We start from the raw sequence: 14080 nt of genomic DNA, 5'->3' as shown, positions 1-14080 counted from the left end.
AGCCCACTGCACCCACCTGCTTACTTTCTTCCCATCTGTGATCCCTGCCTTGGGCCAGGGCGCGTCCCGCATCCCAAGAAGCCTGGTGTCTTGAGACTGTAGCAGGAGGATGCTGCTTGCTCGCTTTCGTGTCCTGGCCTGGAGGAACGAGGTTAAATCGAATCCCTGCCCTGCCTGCACCTTGCCAAACTCCGGAATCTTCCCGTTCTCAGGAAAACACCTCCCCCGTTTGAAACTGTGAGCTGTTTGCCCACAGCTTCCTGATGTCAGTCTCCAGGCACTAGCGGCCAAAACCATAGACACGATCCCCAACTGCAGCCAAAACCACGGCCCTGGGCAAGGGTACGATTGTGTTTACTCTGGGTTTCCACGCCCTGGTGCTGGCTACCTTCATTTTGGCAGCTTTGACTGCCAGGTCTTCAGGGACCTGTTGACAGTGACCCAAGATCCAGAACGTAATGGATAGCTTGGCGACAGTGTTTACTTGAGCAGTTTATAATCTGGGCAGGGAGATTAAATGTGAGCAAGAAAATGATAGAATACAAAGTTCCCCGCAGGTCAGAGCAAGCTGAGCAGTTGGGACAAGTCATGTGGGGGCTGAGACGGGAGAGACAGCTCACTGTTTGAACACGCAGTTGGGTCGGTTCGCCTGGGTGGCTCAGTCGGGTAAGCGTCCAACTCTTGATTTCGGCTCAGGTCATGATCCCACAGCTCCTGAGATCGAGCCCCAACATCAGGCTCTGTGCTGATGGCCAGAGCCTGCTTGGGATGCTCTCTCCCTCCCTCCCTCTCTCTCTCTCTCTCTCTCTCTCTCTCTCTCTCTCTGTCTCGCTGCCCCTACCCCACACCACCCCACCCATATTCTCGCTTTCTCTTTCTCAAAGTAAATAGACATTAATTAAAGAAAAAATTAATACAGTTGGGTTATTTTTCCCTAAAGCTGCCTTATATAAATGTGTATTATCTACTGTCTGTATGCACCTCATCCTTCCAAATCTGTCTTTTAAAATGAACTTTATACTTTACTTCGAGAAGTGCCCACCAATCTTATTTGCTACATGTGCTAACATTCCGTAACCATGCCAGATGGCCCTGTAACGTCGATCTGATCTGTTTTGTCTCCATTTTTCAGATGGGGAGACAGGTTTGAATACGATTGGTGAGCTGCCCAAGGTCATACACTTCCTAAGAGAAAACGTTAGGATTCCCACCCAGGTGATTTGACTGAAGCCCAGACCCCATACTGTGTCCCACACCCCCAGCTTTCCTTCTAGAAGCCAGCATCCCTTCTCGCCTTAGGTATTCTCAAGTATTTCCTGCGTCTGCCTCCAGTTTCTGGCCCCTGAAGACCTGAGAGCCACTATCCCCCCCCCCCCCCGCCCGCCCCCGGAATCATGGGCAGAATCTGCCAGTTTTCTTGCCTGCTCAGCTTGGACATTTCTTCGATTTCACCCTTGGTTTCCTTGGAAATTTCATTTGCTTTTTTTCATTTCTTTCTGGGGGGGGGGGGCTTTTTCCTTTTGTTAGTTACTCATTTGGACTTTCTGCTTTTTCACCTGGAGTTTCGGGATCTTGAATAAATACATTTGGAGATCCCAAAACTTTCTTCAAAAAATAGCCTTCTTCATACCTTTCTATATATTCCCAGCTTCTAATTTGGCTCGAAGATGTAAGGTCAGCGGGGACTTGATGACATTTCGGTGCAGGTAGACCTTGGGTACCTTCCACTCGCCATCCCGAGAGACCCTCCTTTCCTGCCCAATCACCGACTCTGCCCACACCGCCAATGTATCCCTTCATGTGAACTCTCTGAAACCCGGGGTGCCACTGGGCTCCTGCGTCCTGTACCAGTAGAATTTTGGGGGACGCTGCCTACCCAAGGCAGGCTGGCTTTCAGTATCCCCCCTAACCTCACCCGGGTCTCCGTATCTCCCCATAGCCCCGCTACTCTGTGCTGCTTCCTTAACACATCCAGCTGCCTGCTAAGGTTGGCTTTAGTGCCTGCCCCCCCCGCCCCCCCGCCGAGGTCAAAGACCAGCAGACTGTGGCATCATGTGGAGACAATGTCTCCTCTAAAGGTCTGGCCACCAGATGGGTGCTGTAGACACTGCTCCTCTCAGCTTTAAACAATTGCTTAGTGGTGGGAGCGGCCCATTAACCTACGGTATCCCTGACAGCTTTATCCGTGAGCGTTTCCACCTCGGCTACCCCTCCCCGCCCCCCCCCCCCCAATCCCTGGAGAAGGAACATGTTTCCAGATACCTGGGAAGGTGTGGCCCTGAGCTCCGATAGCTCCAAGTCGATGCCCCAGGCACATGGACTAACCTGGAGAGCTCTCCTGCTTAGCAAGCAGCTTCTTTAGAAATGACCGTGGAAAGTGTTCTCATGTTTGCAGAGCTTTCTCAGCTGGAAGAAGCTCTGCCTTCTGCAAGTGCAGGCCTGGATCCCCACGGGGGGGGGGGGGGGCTGCCCTCCGCCCGGGGAGCGCCCAGACCTGCATTACGGCTACCTCACTAATTAGCTGCATGGGGCCTCAGTTTCTTCTCTGGACCCGGGACTAACAACCCAATGGCGCTGTTGGGAACATTTAATGAGATACTGCATGCATGCAAACGGCCTGGCACCTATGAGGAGCCCAAGGTTGGTGCCTTCCCTTTTCCCTTGTTCTGAACTGGAAATGAAGCCTTGGGAAGCACAGCGAGGTCAGGTCTGGCGTGAGGTCAAAGCTCTCCTCCAGCTCAGCCCTCGGCAGGGCGGGCGCCCCCGCCCCTCAAAACGTCTCCCTCCAGCCTTGTTGTTCCGCTGCCTTCCGCCAGGGGGAGACAAGGGGGCAGGTTCCCTCGGGGGCCGCGCTCGCTTGCGCGTTCACAGAGCCTCGGGAGCGCGGTCGTGCGCGGCCCCGCGGCCGTGCGCGCCCACGAGGTCCCCAGGGGCGGGGCGCGCAGGCGCAGAAGGCGGCGCTTTTCGCGTGGACTGGGCTGGTGGTTTTGAGGCTCGGGCCCCGCAGGTCGAATGCGAGAGGCCGCGGGACCTCTTCTTCCTGCCAGACCCGTTTGCCTCCTCGATTTGCAGAAGGGACGACCTGACCCCCTTCGGAGCTGGCATTTCTTCCCCATCAAGGACGCTCTTGAGTCCCAAAGGGGACAGAAGGGACATTGCTGGGGCATCTTCAGCTACAGGGGTCTGTGCAAGGGGAGCGGACGGACCTCAGGGGGACCGGTGCCCCCACACTAGGGATTGCTTTGTGTGAAGCTGAGCAAGTACAGAAATTTAATCCTAACATCCCCACGGAGACGTGCAGCGGAAGGAAGGGAGGCGCCTCGAGCTCCAGTGAGTGGCCCGCGCTCCTCAGTGGAGGGACCAGGACGCTGGGGCCGTGGTGATGGTGGTCTGTGCGCTGGATTAGGGTCCCCCTTCGCCCCCAGGCCAGGGGCAGCTGCCCTTAGCGGCCACCTGTGAATCGGCTGCCACAACTTCTGGGCGAAGTTACCCTATGTGTTAAGGGAAGGAAGGGAACGTAATAAAATTTTTTTAAGAGTTTTTTTTTTTTCTTTTAATGTTTGACAGAGAGAGGGAGACGCAGAATCCGAAGCAGGCTCCAGGCTCTGAGGGGGGTCAGCACAGAGCCCCACGTGGGGCTCGAACTCAGGAACTGCGCAACTGTGAGATCCTGACCTGAGCCGAAGTCGGACGCTCAACGACTGAGCCACCCAGGTGCCCTTGGTAGAGATGACTTAAAAAACAAAACAAAAAAAAGTCTTAGAATTATGAAAACAACTCTTCCAATGTTAATGAAAAGGTCCCGGACACTTTCAGAAAACAGAAACCAACAGAAACCCAGTTTTCACAGCGCAAGATACAGAGTAAGTAGAGATTTCAGTTGTATCCTCGCGCCTCCAGAATGTAAGTTTCTTCGCCTCATTTCTCATCCCTTCGAAAAGCACAGGCTCACGGGGAGCCCGCGGCTTCGCATTCCCCAGGCCACCTCCACCTGCGTCAGAGGTGTTTCCTTCCGCTTGGCTGAGAAGGATTCCCATGAAAGGGGACCAGAAGGTCAGCGGTGGAGGATGGGGGTGCGGCTCCCCTGATGCGGGTTCCTGCGGTTAACCCTGGCGGGGCGGAATGCCACTGGCCTCGCCCCGCAGATGATTGCTCTTTCAGAAGCTTTCCTAATGCGAGGCCCCAGCTGCAAGGTGTAGTCAACACAGGGGCCTACACAGGAGCTACACGCGGGGCCGGAGGGCGTGCAGGGAACGCGGTCTCCCCAGCCCTGCTTTCTTTCGAGGAGGGGACAGGCCACAGACACCCCGGCTTGGGAGTCTTCCCAGTTTGTGCTGGGTTCTCTGCAGACCGGGGAGGAGGAGGCTGCCTGGGACGCCTCGTCCTCCCGGGCCTCCCCCTGCCGCGGCTTGTCTCCTTTTAAGGGCATTGCTTTTGTTTCTGTTTTGACAAACAATAAGGTTTTCCGCGGAGGCCTGGACAGTCGGAGGAACCGGGAGGCAGGGGGAACCGGGAGGCAGGGGACACCCGCAGCGGAGGAGCCAGCAGGGACCACTCTTGGGATGCTCAGTCCGGGTGTGAACACGGCCAGCGGGAGGAGGTGCCGAGGTTAGACTGTGCTTGAGCTTTTGACCTTGGAGTAAATCCTGCCGTCACTGAGCTTTTGAAAGACTTCAAGAAGCAAAGGCAACATATCGTTCGGTTGTAGGAAATGTTCAGAGCAGGACGCGAGGTGGTTGAGTGTCTTGCCTGGGGCTGCAGCGCCTGGGGGGGTGACTTCTCTTGGTGCGTGGCTACAGTGTTTCTGGGAATGAGGAAAATGTTCTAAACTTGGATGGTGGTAAAGCCGCTGAATTGTACCTTGTGTGTGTGTGTTTTAGAGAAAGTGCATGCGGGTGCTGGGGCTGTGGGGAGGGGTGGAGGCAGAAAGAGAGAGAGACTCCCAAGCAGGCTCTGTGCTCAGCACAGAGCTGGACTCAGGGCTCGATCCCACGATCCCGGGAACCCAACGTGAGCCGAAAGGAGGAGCGGGACTCTCAACCGACTGAGACACCCAGGCGCCCCTCAGCGTATATATTTTTTAAAGTTTTTATTAGGGCGCCTGGGTGGCTCAGTTGGCTGGGCGTCCCAACTTCGGCTCAGGTCATGATCTCCTGGTTCCTGAGTTCAAGCCTCACTTTGGGCTCCCTGCTGTCTGCACAGAGCCCACTTTAGATCCTCTGTCCGCACCCCACCCCCCTCGGACTCAAAAACTAAATAAACATTAAAAAAAAAAAAAAATGGGCGCCTGGGTGGCGCAGTCGGTTAAGCGTCCGACTTCAGCTCAGGTCACGATCTCGCGGTCCGTGAGTTCGAGCCCCGCGTCGGGCTCTGGGCTGATGGCTCAGAGCCTGGAGCCTGCTTCCGATTCTGTGTCTCCCTCTCTCTCTGCCCCTCCCCCCTTCACGCTCTGTCTCTCTCTGTCTCAAAAATAAATAAACGTTAAAAAAAAAAAAAAAAAACAACCTGGGGATTTCATTTAGAAAATCCCATAAGTAAATAAATAAATAAAGTGTTTATTTATTTACGTTTTTATTTATTTACGTTTAGTAATATCCACCCCCAACAGGGGGCTCAAACTCACGACCTTGAGATTAAGAGTCACAGGCTCTTCCAGCTGAGCCAGCCAGGCCCCCCTGGTGAAATTTATGATATGTGAATTATATCTCAATGAAGCGGTTTTAAACTCTCCTCCCATCCCCCGAGAGAAGCAGATTCCAACTCGCGCCATTGCGGTGGAGGAAGCCGTCCCCCCTGCGGTCGGGGTGTCCGTGAAGCAAGATTAGCTGCCGGTCGGTCGATGGGATGGTCTTTGGATGGAGGTCGTGAGTACTTGGTGGTTCCTGGTGTTATTGTCTCCACCTCGGTGTGTGTTGGAAAATTTCCATAATAACAAGGTGAATGAATTTTTAAAAGCGGAAACACACCCAGACCACCTAAAAATGTGAGACATGAAAGCACAGGAAGCAGGTGATGGAGGAACTTGAAACTCACAGACACCCCTGGAGAAGGGTTATGTCCTGTGTCAGGGGAGCGCGAGGAGGACTCACTGCCATAGAGCAGCCTGGACTGGCTGTAGCAAGTCCCTTTTTTAATGTTTATTTATTTTAGAGAGAGAGAGACAGACAGAGCGTGAGCTGGCGAGGGGCAGAGAGAGGGGGAGACACAGAATCCGAAGCGGGCTCCAGGCTCCGAGCTGTCAGCACAGAGCTCGATACAGGGCTTGAACCCACGGACCGTGAGATCATGACCTCAGCCGAAGTCCGGATGCTTAACCCACCGAGCCACCCGGGCGCCCCACTTGAGTGGCCTTTTTCACACCTGGCTGCTTTTCTCTGGTCCTGGCTGCAGCCAGCAAGCGGGGAGAGCGTGTTCATCCAGCAGAAACTAAGTTGCCATGTACTCAGCCCACACTGGTCTTCGATGCACCCAACTCGGCCCTTGGCTGCGCCGTTTGCTTGATGGGTGTGCCTCCGAGTGTGGTCGCCTTGGCCGCGCCCGTACCTCCGGCTCGTCACTCACACCTGTGTGGTGTCTTCCCCGCCGCCCACCTTGCAGCCCTGTGGTCACGTCTGTCTGTGCCTAGATGGGACGCCTCTGGGGACACAGCAGTGAGAAAAGCAGGTGATAATTCCTGCCCTTATGAAGCTCTTATATCCCAGCGGAGGGACAAAACGATAATTAGGACCAGTAAACAGGATACACCGCGTGTGGAATAATTACACCTGTTGAGAAAAAGAGCAGGAGGGGGGGGCATAACGTGTGTAAGCGGAGGGAGGCGCGATGTGCAAGTCCTAGATGAGGCGTCCAGACCTTTGAGTGAAACACAAGGGGGTGAGAGAGTTAGTCATCAGACCCCTGGAGGGGGAGCACGCCAGGAAGAGGCCGGAGGATGTGCAAATGTCCTGAGTCCGGCGTGTGTCTGGCACCATCCGGGAGCCCCAAGGAGACCACGGGGCTGAAACTTCGCTGCATGTGAAAGAATGAATGAGTGAGGTTAAGGCCTCCAGAACACCACCCCGCGGGACGGGCTTACACTGGGCGGCCATTATCCCACCTCGTGCAGCCTGACTCTCTCCTCTGGGGGTTAAGAGGCCTCGGAAACCTACAAGGGACCCGTCTCTGTCCTGGGTGTCCCAGCGTGCCTGCACCCTGCCTCCAAGGGGCGACTGAAGAGGGGGAGCCTCTTTGTGCACCGGGGGCAGGGGGGACAGAGCTCCCGTCCCACCGCGTGGGGCTCTGCGGGGCAGCGATGCCTTGTAGCTCCTCCTCGGCGATTTTCTCCCCACCCCCCACTTTGAAAGGCACCACTGGACTTGACACTGTTATTCCCGTGGTGGTTTGTATTTGTTTAGGCTTTCTCTTGGCCTCTCTATAGGCTCACTGTGCTGTCGCAATTTTCTGAAGTTCTGGCCAATGCATTAAGACTGGAAACAGAGATCCAGAGTTTTCACCATCTGCCTCCCCATCGCTGTAAGTCTTTGTGACTCCAGAGTCACAGCATCTTGAAGAGATACCTGCACACCCGTGGTCGTTGCGGCGTGATTCGCAATAGCCAAGATACGGAAACAACCCAAGGGTCCATCAGTGGACGAACGGATGAAGACAGGTATATACATACAGCAGAATTTTTTTTTTTTAATTTTTAATGTTTATTTACTTTTGAGAGAGAGAGAGACAGAGCACGAGCGGGGCAAGGGCAGAGACAGAGAGGGAGACACAGACTCCAAAGCAGGCTCCAGGCTCCGAGCGGCCAGCGCAGAGCGCGACGCGGGGCTTGAACTCACAAACCGCGAGATCATGACCTGAGCCGAAAGTCGGATGCTCAACCCACTGAGCCACCCAGGCGCCCCCGTACAATCTTATCCAGCCGTGAGAAGGAAAGAAATCCTGCCCTTTGTGACCACGCGGATGCACCTGTCCACTCAGGACACTGCTGAGTGAAGGAGGTCACACAGAGAAAGACAAAGCCTGTGTGCTCTCATTTATACGTGAAATCTAAAAATGTTCAACTCACAGGGCGCCTGGCTGGCTCAGTCGGTAGGGCACATGACTCTTGATCTCGGGGTCATGAGTTCAAGCCTGATGTGGGGCATGGAGACTACTGAAAAAAAAAAAAATTGAATAAAAAAACCGGAAACGAACATGCTGAACTCATAGAAACAGAGAGTACAGGGGCACCTGACTGGCTCAGTCGATGAAGCATCTGACTCTTGGTTTCGGCTCAGGTTGTGATCTCACGATTTCATGGGTTCGAGCCCCGAGTCAGGCTCCGGACAGCGTGGAGGTTGCTTGGGGTTCTCTGTCTTCCTCGCTCTCCCCCACTTGCACTGTTTTTGTCTCTCTCAAAATAAATAAATAAAACAAAGAAGAGGTATAGAGAAACAGAGTGGTGGTTACCAGGGCTGGGGGGTGGGGGGGGGGAGGCGGGGAATGGGGTTACAGGGTATAAACTTCCAGTCATGAGGTTAAGTTTCTGGGAGCTAACGTACAGCATAGTGATGATACCTAATAATGGTGTGTTAGGTACTTGAAAACTGCCAAGCAGTAAATCTTGAATATTCTCACCGCAAAAAGGAAATGGTAATTACGTGACATGCTGGAGGTATGTGGTGATCATGTTATAATATACAAGTGTGTGAATTAACACGTGGTACACCTTAAGTGTTATATTTCAACTCTATCTCAATAAAGCAGGGGGGGGACAACAAAAAATATTGGAAACAAAAACCTGCATAACTGTTGGGGTGCCCGGGTGGCTTGGTGAAGCGTCCGACTCTTGATTTCGGCTCAGGTCATGATCTCGTGGTTTGTGGGATCGAGCCCCGTGTCTGGCTCGGCACTGACAGCAAGAAGCCTGCTTGGGATTCTCTCTCTCTCCCTCTCTCTGCCCCTCCCCCCCCCTGCTCATGCATGCTCTCTCAAAATAAATAAACATTAAAAAAAAAAGAGTAAACCCTAATACACCTACCTTAAAAAAATGTCATAACTATCGACAGGGAGACAAAATTATCCTTTGTATATGCGCTAAGTTTTACCTCAAAACTGCATGGAAATAAAATGAACAACAACAACCAAAAAAGTAAAACATAATAACGAATATTTTCCAATGACAAACCAGAACGAGATAATAAATAGGAAAAGCATTCATAATAGCAACAAAAAAAGCATTCACGAGATACCAAAGAATTATCTTTCGTATGTGGGCATGTGAAATTGTATCAATAGCTAACATTGACCGGGCTTGCAAGCCCTATGTGAGATCCTTTATTGGGGGATAAGTTTGGTTTTCACCATCTGCCTCCCCATCACTGTCAGTCTTTGTGACTCCAGTGTGCTCAATAAACAAGCAGAGATCTGGGGCGCCTGGGTGGCTCAGTCGGTTCAGCGCCCCACTTTGGCTCAGGTCATGATCTCACGGCTCATGAGTTCGAGCCCCGTGTTGGGCTGTGTGCTGACAGCTCAGAGCCTGGAGCCTGCTTCGGATTGTGTGTCTCCCTCTCTCTCTGTCCCTTCCCTGCTCACACTCTGTCTCTCTCCTCTCTCTCTCTCTCTCTCTCTCTAAAAAATAAACAAAATAGGGGCACCTGGGTGGCTCAGTCGGTTGGGCAGCCAACTTCAGCTCAGGTCATGATCTCACGGTTCATGGGTTCGAGCCCTGCATCAGGCTCTGTGCTGATGGCTCGGAGCCTGGAGCCTGCTTCCGATTGTGTGTCTCCCTCTCTCTCTGCCCCTCCCCTGCTCACCCTCTGTCTCTCTATCAAAAATAAACATTAAAAATAAAAAAAAAAATGGACGGAGATTCTAAACTACGTTTGATGGATTTTATTAGGCTCTTCTAGGTGGATTTGACTTAGTTTAAGGTTACAACTTGTCTAGTGGAGGCCAGTAATCCCTTTGTTTTTTAGGGAACCCCAAGAGCTCTGGGAAGGAGGAAAGGCTGGAAGGGAAAGAGGAACGAGTGGAGGGACGACAAGAGACTCAAGGGGAGAAGAAATGGCCGAAGGGGAACGGCAAGTGCCCGTGACCCGGAGAGCAGCGGCCCTCAGAAGCACCCAGTGCTGCCTGCACCGGCCTCTCTGTCCATGATGACGTCCACGCTTGGTCCTTTGTCCAGTCCTCCCGTCCTCCCTCGGCCTTGCCCTCGTAAACCTGGTGCCTTTCCCCCGACACGAGTTTCTGAGCTTGTCGAGCGCACAGGCTGTCTTCCCTGTTGGTTGGCTCCCCTGGTACCATGGACTGAATTGTCCCCCGCACCCCCGTGCCTCCCCCGGTTCCTGTGTTAAAGCCCTGACCCTCAAGGGGATGGCATTTGGAGGTGGGGCCTTTGGGAGGGAATTAGGTTTAGATGAAGTCGTGAGAGTGGAGTGCTCACGATGGGGTTAGTGCCCCTGTGAGGAGACAAAGGGGGACCAGAGCTCTGTCCCTGCCCTGTGGGGACACAGAGAGAAGGTGACTGGCGAAAGAAGGTGATTTTATTAAAGCACGGGGACGGGACGTGTGGGCAGAAAGAGCTGCTGTGGGGAAGGTGATGGGGGAGACCCTCACCAGGAACGAATCTGCCGGCACCTTGTTCTTGGACTTCCCGGCCTCCAGACTGAGCAGCAAACACGAATTGTGAAGCCAGTCAGCGTGTGGGGCTTTGTGAGAGCAGCCTGAGCTGACTAAGACGTGCGGGGTTCTCGGGGACCACATGTTTAATAGGGGTCCCCATGAGGGGTGCTGTCGAGATCACAGCAATGCGGACTTTGGGTTAGAGAGATGGTGGCCAGGGGGGGGGGGGGGGGGGGGGGGTCTGGCTGCTGTAATTGGTAGAGTGTGCGACTCTTTTGTTTTTGTTTTTTTATTAAAGAAAAAATTTTTTAATGCGTATTTTTGAGAGAGAGACAGAGTGTGAGTGGGGGAGGGGCAGAGAGAGGGGGAGACCCAGAATCCGAAGCAGTTTCCAGGCTCTGGGCTGTCAGGACAGAGCCCGACACGAACTGTGAGATCATGACTTGAAACTGAACTGAAATCAAGAGCTGGAGGCTTCACTGACTGAGTGAGTGAGTTTTATCAAAAATTAGGGGCGCCTGGGTGGCTCAGTCGGTTGAGCGTCCGACTTCAGCTCAGGTCACGATCTCGCGGTCCGCGGGTTCGAGCCCCGCGTCGGGCTCTGGGCTGATGGCTCAGAGCCTGGAGCTTGCTTCCGATTCTGTGTCTCCCTCTCTCTCTGCCCCCCCCCCCCGTTCATGCTGTGTCTCTCTCTGTCTCAAAAATAAATAAAACGTTAAAAAAAAAATTAAAAAAACAAAAATTAAAAAAAAATCTTTACCAGTGAAGTAGGTAAAAATGCCATGTGTGACCAAAAAAATTCACACCGTACTCCATTGTGGATAATTCGTACTGGAGAACAGTCATGGAAACATAATGAATGCCAGAGGGTTTTCAAAGGGAGGCTAGTGCTCATTAGATATTATTGAACTCATCGTGGGGGGAGAAGACTGAAGAATTCAAGAAACGTAGGAAAAGGCTTCACGTTCCAAGAGAACCGATTGGGACGTAACAACTGCGGGAAAGCCTTGCCTCGGAGGCCACGACTTCTACATACATCACTGCGTCTACTCCTGAGAGACACCCTGTAATTTACTGAGGGTGGTGAAACCTTCCATCAGAGCTGAGTCTTACCCAACATCAAAGCATTCATTCTGCAGAGGAGGCCTGTGAACGTCGTGTCCGAAGGCCTTCGATTATCGCTCGCACCTTAACTGACCAACTGACCCCGGAGGGTTCATACAAGAGACAGACTGCTTGGAAGCAATCAATGTGAACGCGCTGTCTGGCCTAAGTCGAGTTCTACGGCGTCGAAGAATGTATTTCAGGGAAGACTGCCACGCATGTACCGGAAGTGAAAATCCCTTCCGCCGGACTCTTGCATCTTGTGGAAAAAGAGATGACAAAAAGTCAAGCGATTCGAACGTACCCGCGTATTTATCGTGCGATGCGCAGCTGCTCACTGCCCCTTGTCCTCCCCTCCTTGGTCCGTACGTTGCTTATGTGAACCGCGGTCTCTGGGCGAGAGACAAGGCAAAGGGCCTGGCTGTGGTTGGCTGTCCCGGAGGAAGCCATCTCTCTTTCCCATTTGCTGGGCCTCTGGTCTTAACTCTCAAAGTATCCCTTGTCCTGGAAGGAAAGGCCAGTGCTAAGGACACCGTATTATTTAAAACTTCCTATCACGCCAGGAAGTCTGAGGACATATGAAAGAGAACCATTGCTCGGAAAAGGTGCCCGTCAGCGGTGAGTCCACAATGATGTATGGAGTGACCACTACCTTATACCTCCCCTCCCCTCGTTACACTGTCATCTCAGGAAATTATGACCCTGAGTAAGCCCCACTAGTCACTGCTGTCGTGACTAATTTCAACCGGGCTGGCGGGAGCGACCAGGTTCCTTTAATGGCGGGAGGTGGCAGCGCCCCGGTTATGACATTTTAAATTCTAAGCAATACTCTTACCGCTATAACATAACAGTGTGCATGTGTCAACACGTCCCTGGATACAGAAGTAATCAGGAAGCATCTAGACGAGGGGGATTGGTCTGTACGTGGACTCTTGTGGGCTCACGGACGTGTGAACAGCTGATTTAAGACACCCCCTGACACAAAGTGGTGGCCGTGCCAGGTTGAGAAGCACTCTGACACGCAACGTCCTCCTTCCTTCTCCTCTGCTTTCCGGCCACAGCTGGACCCTGGTTCGTGGCTCGTGGCTCCACCAGACACCCATCGAGGACACTGTGTCTTCAGCCCCGCGCAGGGAGAGGACACGGGGACACATACAGGCGTCTACTTCTCCTGTACCCCTCAAGATTGCCTACCTACGGGGGTGCCTGGGTGGCTCAGTCGGTTAAGCGTCCGACTTCGGCTCAGGTCATGATCTCAGGGTTGTGGGTTCGAGTCCCGCGTCGGGCTCTGGGCTGATGGCTCGGAGCCTGGAGCTGCTTCGGATTCTGTGTCTCCCTCTCTCTCTGCCCCTCCCCCACTCGTGCTCTGTCTCTCTGTCTTTCAAAAATGAATAAACGTCGAGAGAAAATTTTAAAAAGGAGGGGAAGAGACAGAGAGAACCCCCAGCAGGCTCTGCAATGCCAGCCCAGAGCCCTATGTGGGGTCTGAACCGATGAACCTCAAGACCATGACCTCAGCCAAAATCAAAAGTCGGATGCTCAACCGACTGAGCCACCCCAGGCGCCCCTGTGTTGCATCATTTAACAGTTAGGGCTTCACTTAAGAGAAGAGAGTCCCCCTGGTTTTGACAAGCCTGATAATCATTTATATCCCTCTCCGTGATGCCCGGTCACCTCCAGGTTCGGTGCCCATCTCCCCTCCCCCTAACAACCCACATCTCATATTAAGCAGTATTTATTAGGATGATGGGAGCTGTGACCTACATGTGCAATTTGAAGACGTTTCTCCATTTCCTGTGATGCTGTTTGGCTTTTGGGGGGGGGGTGCCCTGGGGGCTGTCAACAATTATGCACGACTGCTGGAAATGGCCCCAGACTCTTCTAACGTCTTGGTTAGACGTCTGACCTACGACACCGATTAGATCAGCGTGTCATCCCCTGGGTCCAGCACGACAGGTCAAACCCCACGCTCGGGGTGGGGGGAGTGAGTAGGGAAGGGTCCAGTTTTCACCGTCTAGAATGTATAACCTACAGAATTGATTACGGCGCATCTGGGGGTGGCCCCGTCCGAAGGTAAAGAAATACTGGGTGGAGCGTAAGGAGGGAGGAGAGCGCCTGGCCGGCCCGGTCGGTGGAGCCTGCAGCTCTTGATCTCGGGGTCGCGAGTTCAAGCCCCACGTTGGGGCTTAAAAAAAAAAAAAAAAAAAGAGGAACAAAAACCAAGATGTATTTGAACTGTCTGCAAACTCAGCCGCTTACACTGGTTGTTCACATTCTTCATCCCAATTCCACGCGAGGATCCTTCCCTTTCTGAGCTTTCCCAGTTTCCCCTGTCACCAGGATCAGCCAGTCTCCTCAGCCGGCCATTTGGTGGTTATATTTT

The 14080-nt window shown here is 53.1% G+C and overlaps 1 long non-coding RNA gene across 2 annotated transcripts; it reads left to right on the top strand.

The window, feature by feature from the left end:
* Nucleotides 1-3707: 3707 nt before the first annotated feature.
* On the top strand, nt 3708-10803 carry LOC122233590. Of its 2 annotated transcripts, none has more exons than XR_006211222.1 (3): nt 3708-3863; nt 6391-7648; nt 9948-10803. It is a non-coding gene; the product is annotated as an uncharacterized LOC122233590 (long non-coding RNA). The 2 variants fall into 2 exon arrangements; XR_006211223.1 differs by lacking the exon at nt 3708-3863 and having other exon boundaries at nt 6293-6663; nt 7418-7648.
* The last annotated feature ends 3277 nt before the right edge of the window (nt 10804-14080 follow it).

Source organism: Panthera tigris, chromosome E1 (assembly GCF_018350195.1).
Source record: "Panthera tigris isolate Pti1 chromosome E1, P.tigris_Pti1_mat1.1, whole genome shotgun sequence".
Classification (NCBI taxonomy): Eukaryota; Metazoa; Chordata; class Mammalia; order Carnivora; family Felidae; genus Panthera; species Panthera tigris.
Note: the sequence above shows the minus strand (reverse complement) of the source record. Positions and strands in the feature narration are given on the sequence as shown.